We start from the raw sequence: 18,174 nt of genomic DNA, 5'->3' as shown, positions 1-18,174 counted from the left end.
CAGATATACAGAACAGATTTTCTCGCCCTTCTTCTTGATAGAAAAAGATTTTACTAATTTTAACTCAATGCTTCTTTATGATCACAGATTGGTTGTCATGGCCTTAGAAAGGTAGTAAAACAGTCAGGATTACAGTTCTAAACTTACACATTCTTACATTCTTATTTTATTCAATTTAAACATTGACAAGGCCAATTATGCTGTTTTTAGGATGCAAAGCATCTGTTAACATATTTCAGTATATTAAGTCACTGATGCAATGACTTAATTACACGCACAAGAATATTCTGATTTACATTTCCAATAAAACTGAATATTCTAATATGTTCTAATTCTAGGTGATGTCAGATACAGACAGTAGCAGAAAAGTCAAGTGAATGAGTTGGGTAAATTACTGTCCAAGAGTACGAAAATGCAGCACAATAATGGCAAGAATGAGCATGTCCAATGTCCATAAATATAGTGATAAGAATGTGTACATTTTAGATTATCCCAACAACAACAAAAAAAACATGCAAAATACAGATCACATATATACAAATCTCTTTTTTTCAGAATAATGGCTTGACCAGAATATCTGAAAGTCTGAAACAGAAAGCCAGATTGGCATGTCCTAGACCTTTTATACAAAATAAAGTATTCAGCTGGTGAAGGACAAATCCACTAAGCAGTACAATAGTGATGAGAACTCAATTAGTCAAAAAATAGATATCTTTTTCATTATTAAGAGACTAAATAATTGTGATTTCTTCAGCTATAACTTGTGAGAATGCATAAACATTTCATACTCACTGCAGACAGTGCAATTCAATTGTGGGGTGGGGTGGGGTGGGGTGCGGGTAGTACTTTAGAAAACCTCATATGAGACATATGTGTTCATATACAGTATCTGCTCTCCTCCACTTGGGGGAGATGTTTTAACAAATATATGCAGCTTCACTCTTACAGTCAAGACTTCACAAGTTTCTCAAATGAGGACTTTGAGCATCTCAGCAAGTTCCAGTTAAATTCAAGAGAACATTGTTTACTTCTGTGGGACTTTTGCATCATGATTACCATGAGAAGCTGTGTGGAAACTCTTTTAATCCTGTTTGCAACTTGCATGGGTAATATACCATCTTTAATGCATGCATTTGTTCCTTACTGTCAGTTTTATCTGTATGTAGGAATATATTTACTGAAATAATTGACTCTCCGTCCTTACAGAATGCAGAGGACAAGACTTTGTTAATCAGCCCAAAAGGTTCCAGTCAGCATATGAAGAGGGGGATGCTGTAACTTTGGATTGTAAATATAATACTACAAGCTCAAACCCTACTCTAATCTGGTACAGACAACACAGTAATGACTCTCCGAAATATATTTTACGGAGACATAAATTTGGAGATGGTGATGAAGCCACTGAGTTCAAGGGACGATTTCACTCCAGACACGATTCTATTACAAGATCAGTTCCTCTGACAATCCAGGATGTGTGTGTGTCTGACTCTGCTGTGTATTACTGTGCTCTGAAGCCCACTGTGACAACAGGAGATTCAGTGCTTGAACAAAAAACCTCCCTGAGCTTTTAACGTAGGCATGCGACAAATTAGACAAGTGCTTAAAAAAAGTTCAAGTTACAATCTTGAACATCAACAAATGAAAGAGCACCAGGGTAATGTGGACACTGTTCTACAATGGCCCATAAGACACTTGACAAAGTATTGTCTTCTTCTTTTTCTTTCGGCTGCTCCCATTAGGGGTCGCCACAGCGGATCATCCGTCTCCATACCACCCTGTCCTCTACATCTGCCTCTTTTACACCAACTACCTGCATGTCTTCCCTCACCACATCCATGAACCTCCTCCTTGGTCTTCCTCTTTTCCTCCTTCCTGGTGGCTCCATCCTCAGCATTCTCCTACCAATATAATTCATGTCACTCCTCTGCACATGTCCAAACCATCTCAATCTCGCTTCCCTCACCTTGTCACCAAAACGTCCAACATGCGCTGTCCCTCTAATAAACTCATTTCTAATCTTGTCCATCCTCGACACTCCCAACGAAAACCTTAACATCTTCAGCTCTGCTACCTCCAGCTCCGCCTCCTGCCTTTTCCTCAATGCCACTGTCTCTAATCCATACAACATCGCAGGTCTCACCACAGTCCTATAAACTTTTCCTTTCATTTTTGCAGATACTCTACTATCACAAATCACTCCTGTCACTCTTCTCCACCCACTCCAGCCTGCCTGCACTCTTTTCTTCACTTCCCTAACACACTCTCCATTACTTTGCACTGTTGACCCCAGGTACCTGAACTCCTCCACCTTCTTCACCTCTTCTCCCTGTAACCGCACCACTCCACTGCCCTCCCTCTCATTTACGCACATGCACTCAAAAAAATGACTCTTTGGTTGAACATGATTTAATCATGGACAGTGGTTCCACGTGATTGATTCAAGTTATTCGAGCACGATTGAATCAGGTTATTTGGACAAGACTGAACCAAGTTATTTGGACATGATTAAATCAAGTTATTTGGACACGACTGAATCAAGTTATTTGGACATGATTAAATCAAGTTATTTGGACGAGTCTAATTTTAATTGAGTTTACTCACTTCGCTTAAGTTTATCCAACATGAAGTATTTGGGTTGAGATAACATGGTTCCATCATGTGGAACCACTGTCCATGCTTCAATCATGTTCAGCCAAAGAGTTATTCATTTGTGTCTATTAAATAGACACACAGAGTTAAAATAACATACAATCAACCTAAATATAGCTTTTCTTTTAATACGATGTTGGTACTGATTGCATCACTAGCAATCCCATTGGAGTTGCTTTTAAAGCAACTGGAATTCTTAGCAGGTCCTTCACCTAAGCACATGCTCGACACTTTACCACAATGGTAACTCACCCATAAACACCTACATATAAGAAAGTTGTTTAAAATACCAACATAATAGAATATTAAACATTAACAAGTCTCCCTATTTTCTCATCTTTCTTACATTTTTCTTATCAAAGAACACTGGTACAAAGCAATTACGACAGACCAGGAGGATATTCTTATTTAGTATTTATTGAGATACAACATTTACTTCACAAAACATTCTCAGGCATAAAACAAAATCAGTGGGCTTTATAGTAAAAAAAAAAAATATATAACATTAAAACAATATTATCAGACTTTTTCACCAAATAAGTGAAAACTGCACAAACAAGGAAATATGCTTGTTTAAAATGTGTAAATCTAAAATAATATTATACTAATAAAATAACTGAAACAGACTGGACCATTTTTAAGTAAAATGTTTCCTCTAGATTCAACAGCACTTTATGAATAAACTTTGAGAAGTTAGTGTTCTCTAAATAAGGGCATAAATAAGTGCAAAAAACAGCAGCAGTGCACTGACCAAGACTTGGTAGACATCACCACCTCATCTTCAATCAAAACATCCAGTGAGTTTAAAGACAACGTTCCTCCTCACCAGCAATGATGGTGACTGCTGCACCTGGTCAAACTCCTTTTTCTAAATGCATTGAAAGAAAAAAAAGAAAGTGTTAGTGTATGTCACCACATATCATAAAAACGACCCTTGTGAGGGCAGACATTTAAATGTTCATAAATTAAAATAAAGGCGTGAAGGATCAGAGTAGTGTTTATTCAGTAGGGTTTGTGCCCATTTAAAACCCTGTAGTACTTTAAACAACACGTCTTCCAGTTTGTCAGAAGGATTTTATTGGGAAAAAATGTCAGGGGTTTATCGGTTGAATAGAGCATAAAAAAAAAATCATTAATAACATGTAATTTGGCATCAGTCGGTTCTTTATTACAAAGTAGAAAGTAAAGTGGTACTTAAAAGGGATAGTTCACCCCAAAATGAAAATTCTGTCATCATTTACTCACTATCACATCATACCAAACACAAGAATCTTGTTCAGCTTTGGAACAAATTATTATTTTTTTATTTTTTTTATGTCATGGACCATCCATCAAAAGTCTATAGACAATCAATATTTAGCTTCAATATAAAGATATAGCTAATCCATATGAATAAAGCAGTTTTATACAAGCCTTCCAATGGATAAAATATGACAAAAAGTATGAAATATATTATTTATTTATTTTTCTTAAGATGGACAAAATTATGGTTTTGGAACATGAGGGTGAGTAAATCATGACAATTTTCATTTTATTTTTAGGTGCACTATCCAAGTCATACATTTATTCTAATGACATACTGATTTATGCTAAAAGGATAAAGTATTCCTAAGTAAATATAATGTAGTCCTGACATGTGTCCTACCTTGTGTCTTCAAATCATCAGCTGACTCTTCCTTTGAGATAGTAGACATATCAGGATCGTAGTTCTAATGACATCAATGCCATTTTTGCACTTGAAGGCAAAACACAAAATTATGGTAATGTAACACAATTAAGCAACATTTATTGAGTTTATTTTTATGATTCATAGGACAACTTTCAACGACTGCCTTATGCTTATATTCAACAGATAGCTGAAGAGATTCAAAAATGGTCAAATTCATGGTTTTCTCTATGGGAGTTGTAAAATGAGACCATGAAAAAAAAAAAAAAAAACACATTGTACTGTACTGGTTACAGTCAGTATTTCTATTAGTTTATACAACTTTAAAATGTGTGTGGTTCTGAAAGACACAAATAACAAATATGAATAACTAAAAATTATTAGCCATACATACCATTCTTGATACCCATTATTGATATTATTATTAACAATATTCAGTAACCAATAATAATTGTCATTAATGCTTTTAAAACGCACTGAACCATCAACCACACAACACAACATTGTTATAATATCTTTGATCGATGCCATGAAAATGAACAGAGTGCAAAGATAGATGATTAAACTAACAAACATGTGCAAACTTAGACACATAGCCTACCTTTTCGTTTGATGTTTCATTCTGTTATGGCGCGGTGATCTCTTTCAGGCATAAAATCGTGGATTCTGTCATAAATTCATCCGTATCAGTCGACATAATAAAACAGTTGTTAAAATTGTTTCTAATCAGACTGATGCAAATGGACGAAAAAGTTAACTTACCTGTTTGTTTGCCGTTTAATTCAGTTGATGGCGCGGTCATCTAGGCTTAAAATAGTGCAATCAGGCCATAAATACATAACGTTCAACCAATATAACAAAACTGTTGGCTAATATTTTTTCTAACAACACTGATGCAAATGGATAGATGAGTTAAGTTAACAGTTACCTGTTCGTGTGCTGTTTAATACAGTTTATGGCGCGGCCATTTCATTTAGGCTTACAATCGTGCATTCTGTCAAAATAACACATTAGTATCAACCGACATCATAAAACAGTTTGATAATATTGTTTCTAATAACAGTGATGGAAATGGATGAACACGTACCTGTTTGTTTTACGCTTATATTCCAGTTAATGGCGTGGCGATCTATTTGAGACATGCGCAGCATTAACGTATTTTACGAATGTTGCCGCCAGGATATGCAAATTGCGTCACAACAAATTTCCGCTTCCTTTAGGTTGAGAATGTGGTTTGTTTTCAGGCTGTTTTGACATTCAGTCCGGCTGACTTTATAAAAACACACATTTTATATGTGTGATTGACTTTTACTAAACATTATTTGTATCAGTCTGATTTAACAGCAATTTAAGACAAATAACAAACCTAAAAACACCAATAACCATTTAATTGCACTTCTATAATTATAATCAAGCTATAAATTAATAAACAAAAATATTTAAAATAAATTATAAATATTATGTAAGTTATTATATATATATTTTTAATTCAGTCAACAGTTTGACTGAGCTAAGTGATTGAAACATGTACTTTTAAAATGAAAACTTTATGTTAAACCAACGAGTGACAGTTTTAAGTCAGTTTAACATGACACGATCATGTTGAAATGAAAAATAGCCAAAATGGCATTATTTCAACATGAATTGTTCAGGTAAAGTGAACAAAACTGAAAATTCATTTTTTTGAGTGTGTACTCTGTCTTACTCCTACTGACTTTCATTCCCCTCCTCTCCAGCACGTACCTCCACCTCTCCAGGCTCTTCTCAACCTGCTCACTACTCTCACCACAAATCACAATATCATCCGCAAACATCATAGTCCAGGGAGACTCCTGTCTGACCTCGTCCGTCAACCTGTCCATCACCACTGCAAACAGGAAAGGGCTCAGGGCCGATCCTTGATGCAGTCCAACCTTCACCTTGAACCAGTCTGTCGTTCCTACTGCACACTTCACTGCAGTCATACTGTCCTCATACATGTCCTGCACCACCCTCACATACTTCTCTGACACACCTGACTTCCCCCATTTCATGCCTTTTATAGGTTGTCTTAACTGAAAACATTTATGTTTACACAACAATTTTACTGTTACCAAAGTTTTTAAAGTGCATGTGTGCGAGACTCGCCTTAAAGATATAAGCGCTTGTTTACAGACAAATATGGAGTTACAATGCAGTGGAATGGGGAAAGGGGTTCTGTGTGAACTATAAACATAAAAGATGGACAGCGCATCTCCACTTCTCTAGAAAAATTAACATTTCTCATTTTTTTTCATCACCAGACTAGCTAAAAAAACTACCTTTGAAATTAGACCTCCAGCGATAAAAACTTTAGTAATGTCTACTTTTGTCTTGCTTATAGGGACCTATTTTTGTACATCTTCATATTCCTCTAATTGTTACTTTTTAGGGCATTTGGCTTTGTGAGCTGTCAATTGAGGAGAGGCTTCACTATGCTGAATAAACCTCTTTTATGAGGAAATCGCTTATCTTCAATGAATCAAGAGCCCATCGGCTAATCTTCCACGTTTGCTCTTAAACATTAGCTTTGGATCGATCTATTTGTTTATACCGATAAAAAAAAATAAAAAAACTGTAACGGACAGTTAATAAAGTAACGGACAATTAATTTCTACGGTATCCACAGACAGTGATTGACCATTGCATAACTCTGAATGAAACTAAATTAAGTCAAAGGTTTAATGTGATTGGTTATCAAGGCACACGTGATCCAAGTTAGCCGTTAAGCTTTTTCCATTGATAGAGCCAAGGACCCTTGTATCTTCCAATAACAAGACCATCTCTGACATGAGGGGATATTTGAATGTCATCATCGAACTTTTCAAATAAAATTAAGACAATGTAGAAATTCAGTGCAATTCATTTAAAATAAACATTTAAAATATATGAAGTTATTTAAACTGAAACATAAACATAAAATGTGACTGTTGTAATGTGTTTAGACATCCACTTAATGGTTCTTGCTGTTCTTAAATGATGGTTAAGATGTTTTATTGCATAGTTATAATAGATTAAATATTTTATTTAAGTTAATAGTTAAACCAGTCCATTAAGAATAGAGGTTAAAAGTGAGTCTATTTTAGTAAATGCAAAAAGATAATTGTTTTAATGGGAGTGCATCTTTCAGGGGTGGTGCTTTCTGGAGTCCTCTACTAGACAGTGAGTGTTTGCTGTCTGAGTAACAGTTTGTTCAGCAGAGGAACTAATACATCATTCTGCAAAATGGTGCTCTGTTTTTTGGTTTTGTTCTGTACTTTGGCATGTAAGTATTTCATATGTTCATTCTTGTATTTTTTTAAATATTATCCATTATATTGATTTGTGTGTGTGTGTGTGTTTGTTTGTTTGTTTTTTTTTTTTTTGTTTTTTTTTTACAATTAAGTATAATATGGTTAAATCTTATCTGCAGGTTTGAGTTTTGGCAATGTCATCACACCAGTCCAAACTGAGATGTTCAGGACAGAGGGGGACAATATAACTCTGTCCTGTAGCTACTCCTCAGCGGTTAGTCTACAGTGGTATCGCCAATATCATGGTTCATCCCCTGAATTTCTTTTAATAATACTACATGGGACAGGAAAAGTTTCACAAAAGTCTAAAATTGTAGAACTAGATCCTCGATTTTCTGGAAAAGTGAATGAAAAGAAAACCCATGTGGATCTGGAGATCTCCTCTGCTAAAGTGACAGACTCTGCGATGTACTACTGCGCCCTGGTGCCCACAGTGACAGGAAACACAACAACACTGTACAAAAACCTCACTTGTTCCTCCAGCATATTTCTGTAAACATTTATTTGTGCTAGATAAAAAAATAAAAAAATAATCAGCAACTTGCTAATGAAAATGTTTGTCATGCATTAATATATCATTTTTAAGGTAGTTTTTTTTTTTATAACCTGTAGAATTATATTTAAGAATCTATTTATAAGTCTAAATGGTAAAAAAAAAAAAAATCACTAACTATACAATCACTAACAAAATATGCTGTTCTGAGTTTCAACAGAAGGGGGCAACATAATCTCACACGTTATGTTTAATCCATATTTTACAAGCATTTCCCTGATGTTCCCTTATGATGACTAACAAATGAACTGAATGTGGTGAATTCCAATTAATAATTAATAAAGTAACCCAAGTGAAAGTCTATTTACTTGCTTTGTGTTATTTATTTTTTAGGGTTAGTAAACTTTGCATTAGATATATATTAAATCCGTTTTAAAATATGGTTAGAGCAAAAAAAAAAAATATATATATATATATACTCATTGATGTCTATAAGAAACAATGCTTACCATTTCATTTTAAAGCAGAGAAAATGTTTCATATTTCACTAACCCCACCCACATTATCAGTATATAGCAGAACTTCACTCAGTGCTTCATTCATCAATCAGCCTTTCATTAATTTTCATTAAACATGGTTAATATGGAGGGCAGACAGATACTACTCATGATACTCATCACGGTTTCAGGTAAAAGTACTTTAATCACTAACTATACAAGAAATCTCCATTGTCATATAAAATTTTTATATATTTAATTTCAGTTGGATTTACTGATAGAATTGATCCATGAGAAGGAAATCCCGATATTATAAGAGACGAAAGAGAGTCTGTGACACTGAGCTGCACATATGAAACTAACAGCAATGATATTTGGCTTTACTGGTACAGACAGTATCCAAACAGAGAACCAGAATATGTATAAAGGTGCTTGATCACAGAGTAGTGATGAGGATATACCAGATGGATTTCAGTCGACTACATCGCAATCGTCCACTGAAATCATTATTAACAGTGTAACTCTGTCAGATTCAGCTCTCTATTACTGTGCTCTAAGAGTAGCAGCCCAGTGATACAAAATGCCTGAGAAGCTTTACAAAAACTCATACAAAATTAATTCTTTGAAAAAGTCATCAAATCAATCAGTATCAAAACACATCAAGTTTCTGTAAACCGCCAACAGGAAATATGGTAACAGCTGTGAATTTGAGAGGTAAAAAGGTTACATAAGGAAATGTGCATAATGTATCATGTATTTGATATGCTTCTTGTGTTATCTTGTTTGTTGTTACTGTATCTCTTTATTTTCATAATATGTTGTAATTCCAAAAGATGTCATTTAAAATGTGAAGTCTCTATAAAAACATTTAATCTTTTCTTAGGTGTCTTGTAATTCAGATTCAGTGTCATGACATGAGGAGGAGTTTAGCACAGACACTATACAGCTGTGTAAAGATGAGCTGTACAACACTGTGGAGAAGCTGCTGTTCTTGCCAGTTTAGTGAATGAACATGTTGATCATATTGATACTGCTGTCATCAACTGAAGGTATAATATTGTGGAAATGCATTCTATTGTAACGGAAGTGTTTGAAAAAAACATTTAAAGGCACTTTAATTTGCAGGCTCCAGAGCCACAGAAGTCATCACTCCAAAAAGCGAGAGAGTATTTGCACTTGAGGGTGACAATGTGACACTCTCTTGTAACTACAGCGGTTCTGTTCGTGGAGTTCACTGGTATCGCCAATACGCAGGCTCACCACCACAGTTCCTTATACTGGAATATTCAGGGGTACCTTTTCAAGCTATTCCCCCCGTTCCAAGAGTAACCATCAATCACAGAAAAGGAGAACGGCATGTGGATCTGGAGATCTCCTCTGCTACAGTATCAGACTCTGCTCTGTATTACTGTGCTCTGGAGCCCACAGTTACAGGAAACCTTATAAGACTGTACAAAAATAGTTTTCATATGCTCAAGCCTTGATAGAAATGACATAAAAAAGACATAGAGCTGCTACTGATACAAGTGGAATTGTCAAGTAGCATTGTTAATGTAAGCTGGCTTTACTTATACACTGCAAAAGTGATCTTCTTAATCAGTATTTTGTCTTGTTTTCTGATACAAATATCTAAATATTTTTAAACCAAGATGCATGAAAGTCTTCAGCCCATTTTTCATCATAACCAAGAAAGGCAGTGGGATATGGCTGATCTAGGATCTGTGTGTCTTGAACCAGGCCCTTCACAAGCTCCCGTTCAAGATGCTAACACAGAAACACATCTTCACATGCATTCTCCCCCAAGAATTGTTAGCAGCGATCGTCCTGAAGGACGTGTACTTCTATGTTTCGATTTTGCCTCGACACAGACCGTTCCTACCTCGAGGGTCGGTCACACCAGTACAAGGTCCTCCCCTTCGGGCTGCCTCTGTCTCCCTGTGTCTTCACGGAGGTCGCGGAGGCTGCACTTGCCCAGCTAAGGGAAATGGACGCTTGCGTTCTCAACTATCTCGACGACTTGCTCATTCTAGTTCACTCTTGAGATTCAGGTTCCTGAGAGGAACATGAGACTAAATCCTCCTCGGTTATGCCTCATCCTCCTTTGGGACCTCTCTGTAGTCCTTATAGCCCTGCAGAGAGCACTCTTTGAGCTGCTACAGTCAGTCAAGCTTAAGATCCTGTCTCTCAAAGCACTCCTCATCTATCAAGAGGGTGGAGGACCTGCAGGCATTTTCAGTCAGCAAAACGTGCCTGGAATTTGGACCGGCTGACTCTCATGTAATCCTGAGACCCAGGCCCGGAGATACACCCAAAGTTCCCACCATTACTTTTTGGGACCAGGTAGTGAACTTGCAGGTGCTGCCCCTGGAGGACGCAGACCCAGGCTGCATAAATTAGGTGAAACGGGAACACTTCCCATAACATCGGCGGAACCAGAAGAATGGCATCTATGCTAATATTAGTCTCTGCCTCATCCTTATCCTGAGGTTACAGTAGCCAGCCGGATCTGGGCCGTGTCCACATCAGATGGTGGACCTGCACCAAGACCTCATCGCAGCCCTGAACGTCAGCAGAGACCGGGTCTACTAGACAGTCCCGTGTGAAGACCTTGTTGATACGACAGGCATTGGCACAGATCCTCAGCAAAGACCACAAGAACCAGACAAGTCCTCTGCTCAGGCCCCTATGGCCAGCTTCATCTGAAATAATTGCTACCAATCCACAATCTGACTTCTAACTTGTTAATCTTTCTTGCGAGGGTCGGCTCTGGCTTGCTTTGTTGGGGACACTTAATTTAATTTGTGCATTGCTGTATTTTTTTATTATTGTTATTAATTGCTTTTATTGTACAAAGTAACATTTTTCTATCTCCACATCTTATTAAGCTTAGTTTTTCACTGTGAAGCTTCGTTCAAGAATAACTTCTTTTTAGCACAGTTCTAGTTTTAAGTGACATCCATCTCTGTCTATATTAGTGCTGTCTTTGAAGAGCAGAGGAATCACCAAACCTGATTTGGGTTACAGACAATTAGGACATAATGAGTGTGTGGAAACACCAGCAGGTGTCTGACATGAACGTTAAAGCTATACATCCAATCTATTTGCAAAAGGGGAAAAACACTTGAGAAAAAAAGTGGTTGCAAATGCACATGAATGAAACAAAGGAAAAACAATCATTACTACAAAAACATAATCTCTAAAATAATATTTAAGTTAAACAACATAAATAATATTAAAATGTACTTGATTTTGGATCTATAGTATATTATTACTACAATAAGGGTGTGGCTCCGAGTTTAAGGGCGTTTTTCCACTGGGTTCGTTTGCTGCGGTCCGAACCCGAGTGCGCTCGTTCCCGGCGCCCCCCGCAGCGTTGGTCTGGTTTCACACTCAATTAGTTGTATCGAACCCAGGTGCGTTTGCAGTGATCTTACGTCATCGCAAACGCACACGGAAAATGCATGGATAATACAACTCGACTGAGCATAGCTGTAATTTGTCTGTTTTTGTGGTGCTATTATGCACAACATAGTGAGAGACATCACCTCTTCAGTGTCCCACAACGTTCCCCTGCCACTCATGGTTGTCGTGTGTGAGTAAACAATGATATCGACAGTGATACGCATGCGCGGGATACTATACTTCCTGAACAAGCGCGCACCCGAGTCCGTGTTGCTTGCACATTAACGCGAACCGCGCCACGGTTCGGGAGCAACCGAGCTCAGACCACCTCCTCCAGGTAGTCTCGGGTTCGGTACTCTAGTGCGCACCCGGGTCCGATGACAGCGTTCACATTAGCGATTTTTCATGCGAACCGTGCCCCGGTCCGCACTAAACTGCCAGTGTGAAAGCGCCCTAAGAGACATACGTTTAGGAATCATTTTCTTGTTTCAATGCAGAACCAACATGTTAGTTATTCATGCCATAATTGTGATGCTTCATATAGGTCTGTAAGCGTTTGTTTATTTTTAGTTATTTTTTAATACTTATAGCACAAATACTATATTGTGTTTCAGCAGAACTGTTTCAAGGGAGATTTTTAACATCTTTTGTTCAACACCATTACATAATGTTATTGACATGAAAGCATAACTCTGACCTGAATTACAGTGGAAGTCCTGAAATTCTCCATGTTCTGTAAATATCCCAGATCTAGACCAGTTCCTCCTTTACATACATGAACATGTTGCAAAGCTGAAAAGTAAGCGTAGCGCCGTTGTTTTATCTATTAAGCACAAATAAAAGCCCGACAACGCCAAATGTTCAGTTTTCTGATAATATAATTCACATATTAAAGTGAGGCAATAAATTAAATGTAACAAATATATTAATACTAATTTTAAAAATACCAAAAGAGTTGCTCGATGCAAGTAAATGGTGGTCTAATTATTTTATGGTTTCTATTCTGTTTATATGGCAGAATACTGTATATGATCAATCATGTAACATAGGCTATAGGCTTATTTTTATATATATAAAAATAAATAAATGGACTTCCAAAAAACTGTAGAGTAGTGGCCTGGGTTCAAATATTCCGACACTCACAGTGAAGCATTCACGTGACTGGAAAGAAAGTGAGGCTTCGTTTTTCGTTGATCACGTGTTTCTCTGAAAGCAATACATCCTCCGATACGGAGCTTCATGAGAAATTGTGCTGTGTAGCCTACTCAATACGCGCTTTGAAGCTTCAGTGTCATATGTAACATCACTATCGCAAGGACGACTCGAGCAGGACATTTCTCAGTGATACATTACTCAGTTTGAGGTACATTATGAGATGTTGTAACTGTAATTCCTCACCATCAGCATTAACAAGTGTATGTCCATCAACAAACCAATTATTTTACTAATACTTATTCATTTACTGAGTATTTTTCTAATTTATTACGGTGAATGTGGGAACTGTATCAATAACAGTGCATACATTAGCCGAGCTCTAGCGTGAATGACTGATGTAACATAAACGTTGGTAAAACAAATATTGCTCCATGCTTAATCTTTACTCAAAGAAGTGGGAACGACAGACAATCTGCATTAGACACAGTTTTATGTAATAGTGGCCCACAACTGATTAGCAGAAGTATTTCAGTTAGAGTGTAATAATGTGAGTTAGCCTCTTTGTATTTCTACCAGAAAGACTCGGGAGAATTAATGCTGTAACAATAACATTTATTTAGAAGCTCAGCAAGCAATCAGGTTCTTTGGCGTAGCCAAAGCCGAACGTAGTTCGTAACTCGCATTCGGAGGGTACGGAATCTGCGAGTCCCGCCTGAAGACGAAGGCGGGGGCACCGCTCACCCCCGGCGGAGTAAGGAAAGGGGCCATCTGGTGGTGGTGGGGTGGATGGAGGAAAAGAACATTCTGAAGTCTTCAGGATGGAAGGGATAGCCTGACTGATGGTGTAGAGGTTGATAGAGGGAGGACCCAGCTTGGTGGAGTAGAGGAGTTGGAGGAAAGATCCCATCTTGGTGGAGGCGGGGAGGATGGAGGTACTGGAGCGACGGCATCTGCGAACTCAGACATGTGTAAGCGCTGCCCTTTTAAGCTACGGTAAATTATATGATTGGATAGATGGGGAGGTAATTAATGACGCGAACGATTGAGTCTTCCTGGCAGAACTTGCGCTAGCTTCATTTCTACCAGAAAGACTCGGGAGAATTAATGCTGTAACAATAACATTTATTTAGAAGCTCAGCAAGCAATCAGGTTCTTTGGCGTAGGCCCCGTTCGTAACTCGCATTCGGAGGGTACGGAATCTGCGAGTCCCGCCTGAAGACGAAGGCGGGGGCACCGCTCACCCCCAAAGATAGGTGGAATTAAGGATCCACCGGAACGGGGCCCACCCCCAAAGAACGGTTTAAAAATTAACTCACCGGTCGTGAATCCTGGAGTTCCTAACATAGATGGAGAAAGGGAGAGAGAGAGAAAAAAAAAAAAATAGATTAGACGAGTACCATTCTTGGTTATACCGAATGAACCGCTGCCGTCGTGGTTCTGACGTATTATTTTATTTTAATTATTATTATAAAAAAAAAATAAAAATAGACCATCGTGATAAATGGACATATGCTGCTGGTATCCTTGGTTGCACGCGTGAAACAGAGCCGCCTTTAGATGGACCTAAGCGAAAGCCGTCTTTTGCTAGAACACGTGGGCCACAGGCCATCTTTTGATAGAACACGTGGGCCACAGGCCATCTTTTGAAAGAACACATGGGCCACAGGCCATCTTTTGATAGAACACATGGGCCACAGGCCATCTTTTGATAGAACACGTGGGCCACGGGCCATCTTTTGATAGAACACATGGGCCACAGGCCGTCCTTTGATAGAACACATAGGCCACAGGCCATCTTTTGACAGGACACATAGGCAGCAGGCCATCCGTTGATAGAATACATGGGCCACAGCCAACTTTTGGTAGTACACTTGGGCCACAGCCACTGAAACCATTACGTGTAACAACTGTTTAAACAGGCGTGTAACCCGCAGACCATCTTGGTTTAGTAGCTAGCCATACGATCATAAAGTGCCGATGAGCTTTGGCAAAACACCACCACCAGTAGATAAATAGGAATTTACCTAGATCACAACTGGAGAGCTTGCTGAGCTTCAAGGATAGTTTTTAAATCTGGTCTTATGTAGGACTTGAATGCTGAGGAAGACCATCTGCCCAGCATCTTGATAGCTGAAGTAGAAATGCCACGTTCAGGTGCTGGAGTGGCTGCCCCGATCCTGAAGGAATGACCAGTATACTGGGAGGGAGATAACTGCAGCTTTTGAGGACAGAAACTAGATGAGTCCTGAACCAGCTTAAGAGAGAGATGCTTCGTTAAAAAAAATAGGGGAAGTGATCAGAGGATATAGGCGGATTTTTGGGAATTTAATCATAGATGAGAAGGGACAACATGTATTGCTAATTTTAGAAATTGTTAATGTGATACCAGAACTTGAGTCAGTTGGAGTGCTTACAAAGAGTAAAGAAATTAGGTGAGAAGGTGAATCAGAAAAGACCACGGGCGAGATCGGAGTGTTAGATCTGAAGTAAATTCCCCTGGATGCAGGAGCCTAGCCTGACTACGTCAGACTTCGTACTTCCACTCAATTTCAGTTCGCTTCTATACATAGTCTGAGATAGCGACCTATCTCCCAGTTTTCCTCCGGCCGCAAACAGCTGGCCGATCAACGAACAGAGGGCGGGCTGAGAGCCGTGACGTAGACGCTGATTGTACCGTGGATGCGTAGATTTACTTCACATAATCTGCAAAAGTCGTTCACAGCCATGTTCACTCCGGTATTTCACTCGATGTTTTTTTTTTTTTTTTTTTTTTTTTTCGCATCATACATGTTTACAGTGGAAATTAGATGCGGCTGAGCCTGCGCATAACGCACTTCATAACCAAATGTTATATGATTGGCTTACGGGTAACCAATGATTTTAAACTTCAGACAAACGTGGCTACAATCTGAACATGAAAATAGGAGAAGAGACAATTACGGATGGGAGGTAATGAAGGGGGCTTAAAATGGATTTCACTTTTCTGTAATGTTGCGGTTAAAGCATAAACAATATCTGCAAAGTTACAATGCATAAAATTCAAGCATTGAATATTTAATTAAAGAGATTACTTTTAAGGACTACAACAACGCTGAGAGGGACTGTGCGGCCTTCCTCTGGATTAGTGGCATCACACACCCTAAAGCTACATAAATCCAGCTCCCGGAATATGATTTATAGCATGAGCAGAATGAGCTAATCAATAACTAGATGATAACTACGCATAAGCTACATAATTCATCAACTAACCATCCGGAAATGGGGTCTACGTGTTGACGCTTCTTGATTCTCTCCATCTTTGTCTGACTCAGGTTTGAATATAAAGCTAAATGTTTTGAACTTGTCTGTGAGAGGTAACCAAAGCTGCAAAACGAGCTGTTGAAACTCCACCCCCTGTGCCGGGAGCAGCAGCCCGACTGCATCCCTGGGGACACTGAAGACCCACCACACATCGATTTTGTAATTTTAGACGAGGAAGGAACAACCGGCCGTGATCAGGATGGGAAATAAAGGAATCTGAAAAGAAAAGCGAAACATTATAAACAATTCTGCAGAATATAAGCTTTTAAGGTGTAGGGAGCCACACCTTCAGTGATATACGTTCTAGCTGGATTGAGCAGAGCGACTAATTTACATGATCACTGTTAGAGGAGGCAGTGTGATGGAAAAGGGTTGCTGAAGGGCAGAGCCACCTGAAGACTAGAGTGCGTAGCTATGGCATTGCAGTGGTCAGAATGTGCTCGCGCAACCTTAATCATGAAATTGGAGACTACTGATTGCCAGATAAACATCTCAGGAATAGCATGATCGTCTAACAAGAAGATCTGCCTTAGTGATGCAACCGAGCTTCGTTAGCACATACAACATAAGTTTTGCCACCACTTTGAACCCAAAAGGATGTAAGCAGCCGCTATAGGATAATTTCTGTGAAGCGCGAATGAACGAAGCCTGATCATGCTCGGTAATTCATCCGACCTTTGCTGTTCCGAATGTCCAAAATCTGAACGGATATGCACCCTTCGTCTAGCTGATCGGATCGCTTAATTAAACGCCCTGCCTTGAAGAGATTTTATTTTTATTTTTATTTTTTTATTAAATTTATTTATAACCACTAAATCTTAATCTTATTAATCTTAGTACGATACTTACCTGAAGTAAGGTGAGGCAGGTATGAGATACAACCTCAATCACACTTGATATTCTGTTGTTGACTTTTGAGCATAGAATCTATTTCTCAGCTGCGCAGCGCACGCCTGACATTACTCTCGAGTTGCTCATGAGTGAAGTTTTATTCACAGCCGAGAGATCACTGGCCATGGCAACCAAGGGAGTCCCTTGAATAGAAAAATAAGTGAACATTTAAATCATACAGATGAGTAAATATAATGTCACTCGAGTCTTCTTGACTGTGCTTTGTCTGGTGATTGGTTTGAATTATATGGTCTGAACTTATAACTGTTAGTTTTACTGTGTTAAGCAGTTTTGGCAAAGTCTGTGACCTTTGACCTGAGCATCCTTATTCTGCCTTTGTACATTTAATATCAAATACCTATAATATAAATAATTCTATGACACATATCGGTGGATTAAGTAGACGGCAAGAAAATTTGTATTACAGCGATTGTACCATATTTATGTTAGTTAAGGATTTAAATTTAAGTATTAAAATATCTTGATATTTGAGGAAAAAAAAATAGATATATAGTGTAGAACAGTTTGTAGAGAATTATCAGCACTGTAAATGTATCATTTACTTCCTTTGTATTAAATACTCCTGCAACATATGCCCATATAAGTCCTACCCTTCATAACCATGTCTACTGGCATACGCATAACATCCAATGACCAACTTGCTTTCTTAAAGGTCAGCTTCTTCTTTATGATATGGACATATTTACATGTATCATTTTCAAATTTTTACAACCCTTTTTTAAATGTATAACTTTCCGGGCGGTCGGGAAGTGATTTGGCAAAAACATCTCCATGAATGCCGAAGCAATA

At 38.3% G+C, this 18,174-nt stretch overlaps 1 long non-coding RNA gene across 3 annotated transcripts; it reads right to left on the bottom strand.

Annotated features, from left to right (window-relative positions):
• Positions 1-2,880: 2,880 nt before the first annotated feature.
• On the bottom strand, positions 2,881-6,000 carry LOC309500323. Of its 3 annotated transcripts, XR_014206548.1 has the most exons (5): positions 5,244-6,000; positions 5,078-5,122; positions 4,917-4,981; positions 4,295-4,384; positions 2,881-3,517 (listed from the first exon to the last, which is right to left on the bottom strand). It is a non-coding gene; the product is annotated as an uncharacterized lncRNA (long non-coding RNA). The 3 variants fall into 3 exon arrangements; XR_014206547.1 differs by having other exon boundaries at positions 5,078-6,000; XR_014206546.1 differs by having other exon boundaries at positions 4,917-6,000.
• Between the last annotated feature and the right edge of the window lie 12,174 nt (positions 6,001-18,174).

Source organism: Leuciscus leuciscus (assembly GCF_965113295.1).
Source record: "Leuciscus leuciscus genome assembly, chromosome: 6".
Lineage (NCBI taxonomy): Eukaryota > Metazoa > Chordata > Actinopteri > Cypriniformes > Leuciscidae > Leuciscus > Leuciscus leuciscus.
Note: the sequence above shows the minus strand (reverse complement) of the source record. Positions and strands in the feature narration are given on the sequence as shown.